General features: G+C 39.4%; 1 pseudogene; it reads right to left on the bottom strand.

Annotated features, from left to right (window-relative positions):
• Positions 1 to 3985: 3985 nt before the first annotated feature.
• Positions 3986 to 4086, bottom strand: LOC145577330 (small nucleolar RNA R71; annotated as a pseudogene).
• Positions 4087 to 11953: the final 7867 nt, after the last annotated feature.

Raw genomic sequence — 11953 nt, forward strand, 5'->3', positions numbered from 1 at the left:
ACACTGAACCGTACTCCATCAAAAGTTGTGGAAAAGACTCCATATGAATTATGGATGAAGAAACCTCCAAGGTTGTCTTTTCTCAAGATATGGGGATGCGAAGCATATGTCAAGAAATTAATTTCTAACAAACTTCACCCCAAATCTGAAAAGGTTTTCTTTGTGGGCTACCTAAAAGAAACCAAAGGGTATTACTTCTATAACAAATCCAAGAACAAAGTGTTTGTTGCTCGCGATGGTGTCTTTTTGGAGAAGGAACACCTTTTCAAAATGACAAGTGGGAGGAAAATCGAACTCAATGAATTTTGAGAGGACGAGCAACAAAATCAAATTGACAGTCAAAGTGCTCAAACAACATCTGTTGATGTTGGTTAAAATGTGCAAAGTCTAATCGACAATGCAAATGCTCATTCCGTTACCCTACGTAGGTCGCAAAGGCCAAGGTCTCAACCTGATAGGTATCTTGGTGTTGTATTAACCGAGAATCTAGACATCCTTGTAGTGGATGGAGACGAACCGACAACCTAAAAGCAAGCGATGACGAGCACCGACTCTGCTAAATGGCAAGAAGCCATGAGATCTGAAATGGATTCCATGCTTGAAAATCAAGTATGGGACTTGGTTGACTTACCTAAAGGTTACACACCTATCGGATGTAAGTGGATTTTCAAATTAAAAATCGACAAAGATGGAAATGTATTCATTTATAAATCTAGAATGGTAGCAAAAGGTTACAGGAAAATTCATGGTATTGATTATGATGAAACCTTTTCTCCGATCGCAATGCTTAAATCCGTTTGGATCATCCTAGAAATTGCTGCATATTACAATTATGAAATATGGCAGATGGACGTCAAAACTGCCTTCCTCAATGGAATTTTGGATGAAACTATGTATATGACACAGCCCGAAGGTTTTTTCGACCAAAACAATGCTGGGAAAGTATGTAAGCTTAAAAAGTTCATTTATGGGCTAAAGCAAGCTAGCAGAAGTTGGAATCTGCGATTCGATGAAGCAATCAGTAAGTTTGGCTTTATTAAGAATCCAGATGAGTCTTGTGTTTACAAGAAGGTCAGTGGGAGTGACATCGCCTTCCTAGTCTTATATGTCGATGACATATTGCTCATTGAAAATAGTATTCCGATGCTAGAGTTTGTAAAGGCCTGGCTTGGAAAGTTTTTTTCAATGAAAGACTTGGGAGATGCTCAGTACATATTGGGGATAAAGATCTATAGGGATTAATCTAAGAGGATGATTGGATTGAGCCAAAGTACTTACATTGATAAGGTACTGGCTCGATTCAACATGTAGGAGGCCAAGAGAGGTCACCTACCCATGTCACATGACATAACCCTAAGCAAGAAGTAGTGTCTAAAGACACATGATGAGCGGGAAAGGATGAATCAGATTCCATATGCTTCGCTTATTGGATCAATCATATATGCCATGATATGTACTAGGCCAGATGTATCATATGGCTTGAGTACTACGAGCCGATACCAATGAAACCTAGGACAGACGCATTGGACTGCGGCCAAGAATATCCTAAAGTACCTGAAAAGGAACAAGGATAAATTCCTAGTATATGGTGGCTTAGATGAATTAGTTGTTGAAGGTTATACCGACGCAAGCTTCCAAACAGACAGAGATGATTTCAAATCACAGTCTGGATACGTGTTCTGTCTAAATGGAGGAGCGTTTAGTTGGAAGAGTGCCAAGCAGAGCACAACTGCAGATTCTACAACTGAAGCCGAATACTTGGCAGCTACTAAAGCAGCTAAGGAGGCAGTTTGGATTCGTAAGTTCATTGGTGAAGTTGATGTTGTACCCTGATGAGCGTCGTTTATGGCGCTCAAAAGAATAAGATTTAGATTCATTTTATTTATTTTCTTTTATCATTTTCATATAATTCTCTTAGTTTTATTTGATTTTCCATTTTTATAATTCACTTTGGTTCTCGATTAGTTTTTACGAGTTTTTCATATTTTTAGTTGATAATTCATAGTTTTAGTTTTAGTTTTATTTTGTTATGCTTTCTCTCTTTGTTTTATTTGTGTTTTGTAGGTGAATAATCAGGTCAATTTACTCATTTTGGGACTGCCTTTTTCGCGGGCATCATCTCGAGTGCACTAAAGATAGGGATGCTCGGGAGCGCAGAGTTTGATCAAGCAAGCGAAGGAGACAAGGCCTCGTGCACCACACAGGGGTGCGTGCGCGTAGACCCAGCTGTGCATGCGCGCGGTACAGGGGTGCGAGCGCGCAGACCCAGCTGTGCGCGCGCGCGGCTGGTCTGTGCGTGTGCACGACCCTGTGCAGCCCCCTTCGCTCGATTTTCCTATTTATAGCTTTTGACTTTTTTTTATGGCGACTTAACTTTTGTTCTTGAGACATAATTTTCCAGAAATAGTAGAGAGAGAAAGTAGAGAGAGAAGCTTAAGATTTACTAGTTTGTACTTGAATTTGATCTTAGATTTCAATTTGATCTTGAAATTCCTTCTTCCATTCAATAAAAGTTTGTAAGATTTCTTTCCTTTGATTTGCTTTAAATGCAATTCTTTCTTGTTTCTTGAATTTTTGATTGAGATTACATTCCTTGCTCTAGAATTTGTTGATTGATTGATTTTCTTTTGATTAAGTTTTACATGAATATGAATTTGATTGAATTTGTTTTGTTCCTTAATTTCACCATGATTAGTGAGTAGATTAGTTGCTAGGGAGAAGGGGAAGCATGCTTGATTGATGATTTTTGCTAGTTGATGATGCTAAATTGATTTGAATGTTGCAATTAAATTGGTTGACATAGTTGTGCATGTGATTACTTGAACTAGGAGTGATCAACCTATAAGATTAATCTAGATTGCATTGCAAATTTCAATGACATGAACCCTTGATTTGAGAATTGCTTTAATTGATTGAATTTGATTGTTATTTTCCTTGTTAGCCATTCATAGTAAACCCTAGCTTGGCTTATAGGAGATAGCGTTTGGATTCCTTTGATTGCAACTATTATTTGTCCCTTGTGATGTTGAATCGATTGAGTGATCTATAAATTAGCATAATCATTGAGCTTGCATGTGGAACCAATATCCCTAGTGTTTAGCATATTGAATTCTTCGATTTGTCTAGCTTTTTGGCATCTTAGTTACCAACCACAACCATTTATATTCTTCGAATTAGCTTGAGATAGGCTATAGCTTCGTTCCTACTCATTCCTTTGGGTTCGACCCTTGACTTACCATATACTTGTATTAGGGTTGGTCGAGTGTTTACAAATTAATTTTGGCTCTAGGGAGAGGTAGATAACGACCTACATTTTCCTCTTGTCAAAATTGGCGCTGTTATCGGGGAATGATATTGGTGCTTTATTATAGTTGTTGAGTCTATTTCACTTTTAATTGAAAATACAAAAAGATTTTCTTTTAGGCTACATTTGTAGCCGTGCTACTAAACATTTCTTTTGAGATTTTTTGCATAGAGCACGTGGTCATTCACTAGTGCCATTTGATCCGGAAATTGAGAGAACTATTGCAAGGTTGAGGAGTGCTAGACGATCTTTGAGCCCTAGCATTTCAAGTGAAGAAGAACCACAACAAGAAGAACAAGCAAGAATGGGAGAAAATCCAAGAGTGGCATTGAAAGAATTGGGGATTCCCGGTGCATATAGATTTGAGAGTGGGATTGCTCCACCCACAACACCGGCAAATGACTTTGAAATAAGGCTGACAATGATCACTTTGATAGAGAGGCGACAATTTAGTGGGGCCAAGCATGAAAGCCCACTAAACCATCTTAAGGAGTTCGAAAAATATTGCAATACTATCAAGGTGAACGGAATTTCCCAAGAATTCATCCGCCTCAAGCTCTTTCCCTTTTCTCTCATAGGGCGCGCTTTGGAATGGCTAGACAAGGAGGTCGAGCCGAATTCTCTAAGGACATGGGACGAGGTTACCAAGGAATTTCTATCCCGTTTCTATCCACAAAAGAAAACGGCGGAGGCTATAGTTTCAAACAAAAGCCAAGTGAGAGCCTCTATGAAGCATGGGAGAGATACAAAGAGTATCAAAGAGAGTGTCCTCATCACGGAATTCCAACCTATCAAATCATTCAAATCTTCTATGGAGGCCTTAGCCCTCAAGGAAAATCATGTTTAGATGGAGAGGCTGGAGGTCCTATCATGAACAAAACGGAAGAGGAAGTGGTGGACATAATTGAAGACGTAGTGAGGTATTATAGAGATTGGCAAGATGGAGAAAGAGAGTCAACTAGCAAGAGTAGCCCTTCGGTGTACTCGGTTGATCATCTAAATGCAATCAACAATCTATCCTCACAAATGACAAACTTGGGGAAGGAGATGTCCACCATCAAGGCAAAGTTGGAAAGTGCTACCTACCAAGTTTTAAGTCTTCCCTCCCAATCTAAGGGGAGAGGTATGTCTTCTAATCCTCAACCTCCTCCTTCTTCTAATAACATGCCTAGTGGATGCTTGTTTTGTGATGATTGTGGGTCGTAAGATCATGATGTTTCTAGTTGCCCTCATGCATGTATGGATGTTTGTGATGATCAAGATGGAAATGTGAATTAGCATGTGAACTATGTGTCAAATAATCATGATTCTAGGTTTGAGAATCAAAGAGGTCAATGGAATAGGAATTACAATAATCATGGCAATTTTGACAACTATAACCAAGGTGGTGGTTATAGGAACCAAGGTTCTCGAGGTAACTATAACAATCAAGGTTATAGTAGCCAAAATCAAAACCAAAATTATGGTAATCAAAACCAAGGTTATGGGTATCATAATCAAGGTAGTGGTAACCATAATCAAGGTTATGGTAAAAATCAAAATAGGGGTAATTGGAACAATCAAGGTAGAGGCAATTTTAAAAACAATGCTCAAAGAGGACCTCCACCTAGATTTGCTCCAAAGGCCCAAAATGATAATTCCTATGTTCAATCCTCTTCTTCTTCACATAGAACAAATTTGGAAGAAATCATTGAAGATCAAACAAAGTTGTTGAACACTTACATGACCGTAAGTGATAAGAAATTTAATGAAATGATGACTCATAATAAGATGCTTGAAAACAAAATTTCTCAACTTGCTAATGCTTTGAAAGACCATGCTAGTCCTTCTTCTTTACCTTCCCAAGGCCTAGATCCCAAGAGACCGGTCAATGCTATTGTCACAAGGAGTGGTAAGGTTCTTGAGGAGAGTTTTCCTAGGAAGAGTGAGACCAAAGAGGGCACAAAAGAGGTTTTGGTTGAAGATGAGAGAGATGGTGCATCTTTGAGTGAGGTTGAGACTGAGAAGCCTAGTGAGGTGAGAGTGGAGAAAGAAATTGTGAAACCCAAGCTTCCTTATCCACAAAAATTCTTGAGACATAAGTTAGATGAACAATTTGGAAGATTCATTGACATGCTCAAGCAACTTCACCTTTCTCTACCATTTACCGAAGTTGTCACCCAAATGCCCAACTACCCAAAATTCCTCAAAGACATTTTGAGTGGTAGGAGGACTTGTGATGGTGTAGAGACGGTGAACTTGACCGAGAATTGTAGTGCTATCACAATGACCCCGGAAACTTTTCTATTCCTTGTGCCTTTAATAAAATGAAAATTGAGAATGCCTTGTGTGACCTAGGAGCTAGTGTTAGCCTCATGCCATACTCGGTGTACCAAAGACTTGAGCTAGGAGAACTCTTAACTACTAACATCACTTTGCAATTGGCCGATAGGTCAATTAAGTTTCCTAAGAGTAAGGTAGAGGATGTTCCTTTGAGGGTTGGGAAATTTGTTATTCCGATAGATTTTGTTGTGCTTGAGATGGACGAAGATGCTAATATTCCTATCATTCTAGGGAGACCATTCCTTGCTACTTCGGGTGCTTTGATAGATGTGAAAAGTGATAAGATTTCACTCAAAGTAGGGAATGAGGTGATAGAATTTTACTTGAATGATAGCATGAAGTATCCAAGTTCTTCTTTAGAAAATTGCATGTTGATTGATTCTCTTGATCATGTTGTGTCTTCTATGCATGAGCAATTGCTCACTTCTAACGATGCTCTTGAGAATGTTTTGTTGAATAAGGAAAAGATAGGTACTCCTAGCAAGGAGATGGCTTTGTATGAAGATGTGCTTAATGGAAGCTTTGAGGATGTTAAAGAGCAAATGTGTTTGAGCATTTCTAGCCAAGAAGCGTTGCAAGTGGCAACATCAAAGGAAGGTAAAATGTTGAGGAAGCATGGAGTCCATCAAAGATTCGGCCTCCCATATCATCCCCAATCGAGCGGTCAAGTGGAAGTCTCTAATCGTCAAATCAAGCTCATCCTTGAAAAGACGGTTTTGAGGAATCGAAAGGATTGGTCGGAAAAGTTGGATGATGCTCTTTGGGCCTATTGAATGGCTTTCAAGACCCCCATAGGTACCACTCCATACCGCCTAGTCTATGGCAAGTCATGCCATCTTCCGGTTGAAATTGAACACCGTGCTTTGTGGGCATTCAAGAAGATAAATTTTGACTTGGCAAGTGCGGGGGAGAAAAGGTGGTTAGATCTTCATGAGCTAGAGGAGCTTCGGTTTGATGCTTATGATTGTGCTAATGTGTACAAAGCTCGTTCCAAGGAAACACATGAAAAGCTTATTGAGAAGAAAGATTTTTGTGTTGGCGATAAGGTTCTTCTCTATAATTCAAAAATGAAGTTGTTTCCCGGAAAGCTCATGTCAAGATGGAGCGGTCCCTATTTGGTCAAAAATGTTTTTCCAAGTGGTGTTGTAGAGGTCTTAATGATGGATTCTTCTTCTCCGTTTAAGGTCAATGGCCATCGTCCCAAGAAGTATTTCGACGGTGCTTTTGTTGGCCTTGTTCACTCATTGCTTCTCCGACAACCACCTTAATTGGTGGAGGATGTCGAGCTATGACGTTAAACAAGCGCTACCCGGGAGGCAACCCGGTTTTCTAACCTTTTTCTTTTGATTTTATAATTTTCTGTATTTCTTTTATTCTTGAGAATTTCTCTTATTTCTCTTTATTTTTGTTTATTCTCTTGATTTTAGATACCATGAGTTTGGATCGAAGAAAATTTCCAAAAATTTTTGTGTTATTTCAAGATTTACCGAGGTTTGGTTAAGTTTAGGTGGAAAAGCTTGTTGGGGCTTTATGCTCTCATGTTTGCATTTTTATTGATTTTCTACTCTTTTTCGAATGCGCTTTCAACTATCTCATTATGCAAACACGAGAGTATATTCATGGCCGAAATATTCTTGCTTGGTGCACGCGCACCATAGGTTGCGCGCGCGCATCAAAGGGGTAAGAAATTTTCACTAACTTTGACAAAATTTGACGGTTTTTGAACCATTCCCGCACCCTCTTGGTGCGCACGCACCCCATACCTGTGCGCACGCACCACATGGGTCAGAATTTTGGCCTGCTTTTGGTGCGTCTCAAGCGCGAACCAGCCCCCCCAGCCCCTACCTGGTGCGCACGCACCTCCTGGCTGCGCGCACGCACCAGGTAGGCAGTGTTTTTTGGCCAATTTTGCAACCCAAGCCTCGCGACAAACTCCCCCCTGCTATCGCTGGAGCGCACGCACCGTCGCCAGCAGCCAGGTGCGTTCAGCGCCCCCTTTTAACCCCAAAAACGCGCCACCTTATTTCTCCATTCTCTCTCCCCGACTACTCCTTCATCCCTATACCCCTTTTTCTCCTTTCAAACCCTTTAATATCTTTGAGAATCAAGAAACTTAATCCTTTTTCATTTCAATTCATCACAAATTACATTAACCACATCACATTTTCGTATTTAAACCAAAAAATTTCCAGATTTTCGAGCCCAATTTTGAAACTTTTGGGTTATTTTTTGAATTTTAAAGCTTTGTGTTGAGGTTTGGAACTTGTCTTTGGGTGTTCTATTTGTTCTTAAATCTTCATTTTGGGCAATTTACAAGTAATTCAGGGCTTCATTGAGGTATAATTTCTTATTTTCTAGTCATCTTCTTCCTCATTATTCAAGCTTGAAACCCTTGTTTTTGCTTTCATGGTAAAACTCCATTGTTGGTTCTTTTAGCTTGTAATTTGTGTTAAATGATGTTATTGGATTCATGATGAATTTGTATACCTTGCTTGATTCCTTGATTCACCATTGTTGGTCATTTTCTCTCTCATGGGTATTCTTTATGATGGTTTTATTGCTTTGATAATTCAATGTTTAAGATTATTTTACTCAATTTGATTCATGATTTGGTCTCTTATGTTCAATTTTGCCTTTAATCCATGCCTACTTGCTTCATATACATGATTCTATATTAATGGCATTGTTCATATGTAGCCATCTCTTGTTTCTATTTTGAGATAATTGCATTTGTGCTTGATTCTTGAGCAATTATTTATGCTTATTATTGAACTATGACAAATGTAAAGATTTGCTCATGAGTTGTTTTTCTCTTGTAGATGGCTCCAATCCGTCACAAGAAGCGGGTAAGATCAAGTTCAAGCAAACCTAGGCATGTTGTTCCACCTTCACCCGAGGTAGAAGAGACATACGGCATTAAATTTTCTAAGGAAGCACATTAGGATCGTTTCAAGCGTCTATCAAAGCAGAAGCTAAGACCAACAAGATTCTACGATCAAGAAACAACCAACTTTCTCGGCATAGATGAGGACGTTAGGCTCGTTACAAAGGGACTTGATCTTTTAGAGTTCTTGGATTTAAGCGCCCCTAATTATGCTAGGGTGACCTATGAATTTCTTTCTTCCCTTGAAGTAGTCTGAGAAACGGGTGACGATTCCTCAAGGATTTTGACTTTCCAACTTTTCAATCATGATCACTCATTGCCGGATTCTCAACTATGTTCATACTTCAAGTTTCCATGGGCCGAGGACTCGGATCATTGTATCTATCCGGCGCATAGTAGAATGGAAAATGACCATGGATATAATGAGCAACGTTGGTGGAGAAGTATCTCGAAGGAAGGAAAGTATGAGCCTTAAAATTCTAAGACCGCTTCCATGATTCATCCGGCTATGCGGTATTTCAACCGTCTCCTCACTTACGCTCTTTGCTCCAAGGATTCTTTAGGAGCTATCTCTCGAGAAGAGCTTTGTTGGTTGTGGATAGCCGACCAAAACGACTTTGAGATTGAGCTAGTGGATTTCACGGAGCATTTGATCAATCGATTCTTGGATATCAGTGATGGAGTTAGCCTATCGGGGAGCATACAATTGGGAGATATGATTTCTATCCTATCTCTTTTCATCAATGACGACTATAAGACTTTGTTAAATGAGCTTCCCCCAATTATCGATCCTCTAGAGAAATCTCCTTCTCACTTCCTCAACATCTCCACCCTTATGAACCAAAAGTTTCTCGATCGTACTAGAAAGGATGATGTTTTCATTTGGAAAGTTTCCCAGATTAAAGAATGGTTCTTAATCCCATGTAAAGAGGCAACTACCCGACCGAAAGAGAAAGATTCCTTGTCTTGGAGGCCTCCGGTGCGAGATATTGATCCTTCTATTCGACGAAGGACGAACCATACAAGAGGCCGCTCAACCAATGCCTTCTCATCGAATGTTCACACTCCTACTCCCACTCCTACTCCTCAACCGGAAGGTACGCCTATTCCTTCCCCCTCTCCTACTCCTTCTACTTTGATTTGTGAACCATTCATGCTAGGCTTGATTCTATTTCTAATGTGTTATATTCTATGCCTTCGATGCAAACCCCTAATTTTGGTTATGACTATCATACAAATAAATTGTACGATTTACATGTTTGGAGGGGGGAGATCGAGCCCTATGTGAATTACCCGTATCTCCCGGTCCAACAGGGACCTATCCCTCAGTGGGAACCTTTTGATCCTACCATTGGTCCTCGGCCTTGCTACCCTTATTGGGAGGGCCCTCATGTTCACCATAGTTCTATCATAAGCACCACCCCGGCCACTTACGACTATCGGCGGCCCGGTGGTTGTGATTATACATATGATCCGGCTAATCCTTCGCCCTTTTCGGACCCCGAGACTTTTGGAAGGTGGGGTAGGTCGAGTGAGCCAGTCTTAGATGATTGGTCTCATTATTTTGAGGTTGATAGAGCTAGGAGGGAAGGTAGGTTAAGGGGTAAGGCTCCCATGGACGTGAGCGAGATGGCTAGCTCTAGTCATATGATGGAGACAGGTGAGGGGAGTTCTCATTCTACCCCCTAGCATAGTGCGGAGTGATACTACCATGGCTACCCCCTTTCTTATGTGCTTTATATGATGTTTCTCTGTTACTTAAATGTCTTTAGGTTTAGAGTTAGGGGGGTAGTCCAGTTTATGCTTGGGGGTGCTTTATGTCATTTGTTTCTGTGCTTCACCGTTTTACCCCTTACTTTTGTAGTTCATTCCTGGTCTCCTATGCTTCTGGTGTTGATCTCTGTGTCTTTTGGTTTTATGATGATGATGCTGTATTTCTGCTGATTTCTCTGCCCGGTTATTGGTTTTGTTGTTTGTTTCGCTAATCGTTGTCCGCTGAATTTCTCTGTGTCTTTGTTATGATGATTCCTGATGATGACTGTCTAATTTCTTGTCTCCTGATACTACTTTAGTCTGATGATTCTGATTCTTGCTGCTATTATTACTTGCTTTTTCATTATTTTCATGCATTTTATTTTCTCTTTTCTTCCTTTCTTTTGTATTGAAGTTACTAACAATTTTCTTTGTATATAGTTTTTTATTTCTCACCTTGCTCTATTGCTTATGCTTTGGATTTCGACAATTCATAAAGGTGCTCTTTCGCCTTGTTTAATGTGCAATAGCTTTGGCGCCCGGTGAGATCTTTCTATTTCTTTTCTTTTTCTTTTCTGGGTTGCTTAGTCTAGAATTAGTTATAGGAGGAGTTGAATGGTTCGAGGTTGTTTACTTTTTAACACCCTAGTGTGTTTGGGAACATTGGCGTTGTGGCCGAATGTTCACTTGTTTGTTGATTGGGATTTATGTGTGTTAGCATTACTTCCTTATTGCTTTCTTCTTCTCCTTTACTTTTCTATTTTTCATTTCGTTTCCCTTTTCTTTTTCCTTTTCTTTTAGTTTTCTTCTTCCTTCATGTTTTCCTTTTCTCTTATTCTTATTCTTTTGTTTTCTTTTTATCCCTTGTTCTCTTTATTTTCTTTTTAGTCCTTTTCTTTTCTCCCAAAAAAAAAAAAAAAAAAAAAAAACTTGTTTTCGTTAATATGAATAAAATGTTTTTGAGGCATTGCTTTTCTCTCTTCATCTTTTTGCTTTTACTTTGGACTTAGTACCACTTGAACTTGCACATTGGCTATTTTTCTTCCTAAATACATTGGTTTGCACGATTTGAGAGTATCTTTGGTTGACTTTAGGATAGGGTATGCTAAGGTAGCGGTTTAGACCTTTTGGGGCCTTGAAGCCGGATTCTTTTGGTTTGTGGTAAGATGGAGTTGCTTCCTTTGGTGGATTTGACAACTTTAGTAAGTTTTTGCTACAACCGTGTGAGGATTTTTCTTTTTCAAGCCTTCATCATTTTTAATTGTGCGGCGTGGATCCTTCACCTTTGCATTCCTAATCTTTAATCTTGACTCATAATTCTCAAACACGAGACCGAACCAACTAGGAAGGTCAAAGGCCATTTTTTGGGGTTGTAATTTTTCATTTCTAGGATTTTCTTTTTTCTTATTAGTTCATTGGGTTTACATTTGCCATCTTGCTAACCATTTGAGTCTTTCCCCTTCTTTTCAAGCGACATCTTTAGAACTCTGAGCCTTTTGTTTCTTTTTGTTCCATTCTTGGTTTTTGTGAAGCAAATGGTCATGTTTTTGGAGTTTGTGGTCTAAAGGATGGATATTGGTTTTATTTGTAAGCAAGCTCGTCTTTTGTATATATTGTGAATAATGGCAAATGCAAATATTGAAAATCCGTCCAAAGTTAGAAAAGGCAAGGACAAAATAAATGCAAAATCG

Source organism: Chenopodium album, chromosome 13, assembly GCF_948465745.1.
Source record: "Chenopodium album chromosome 13, dcCheAlbu1.1, whole genome shotgun sequence".
NCBI classification, from domain to species: Eukaryota; Viridiplantae; Streptophyta; class Magnoliopsida; order Caryophyllales; family Amaranthaceae; genus Chenopodium; species Chenopodium album.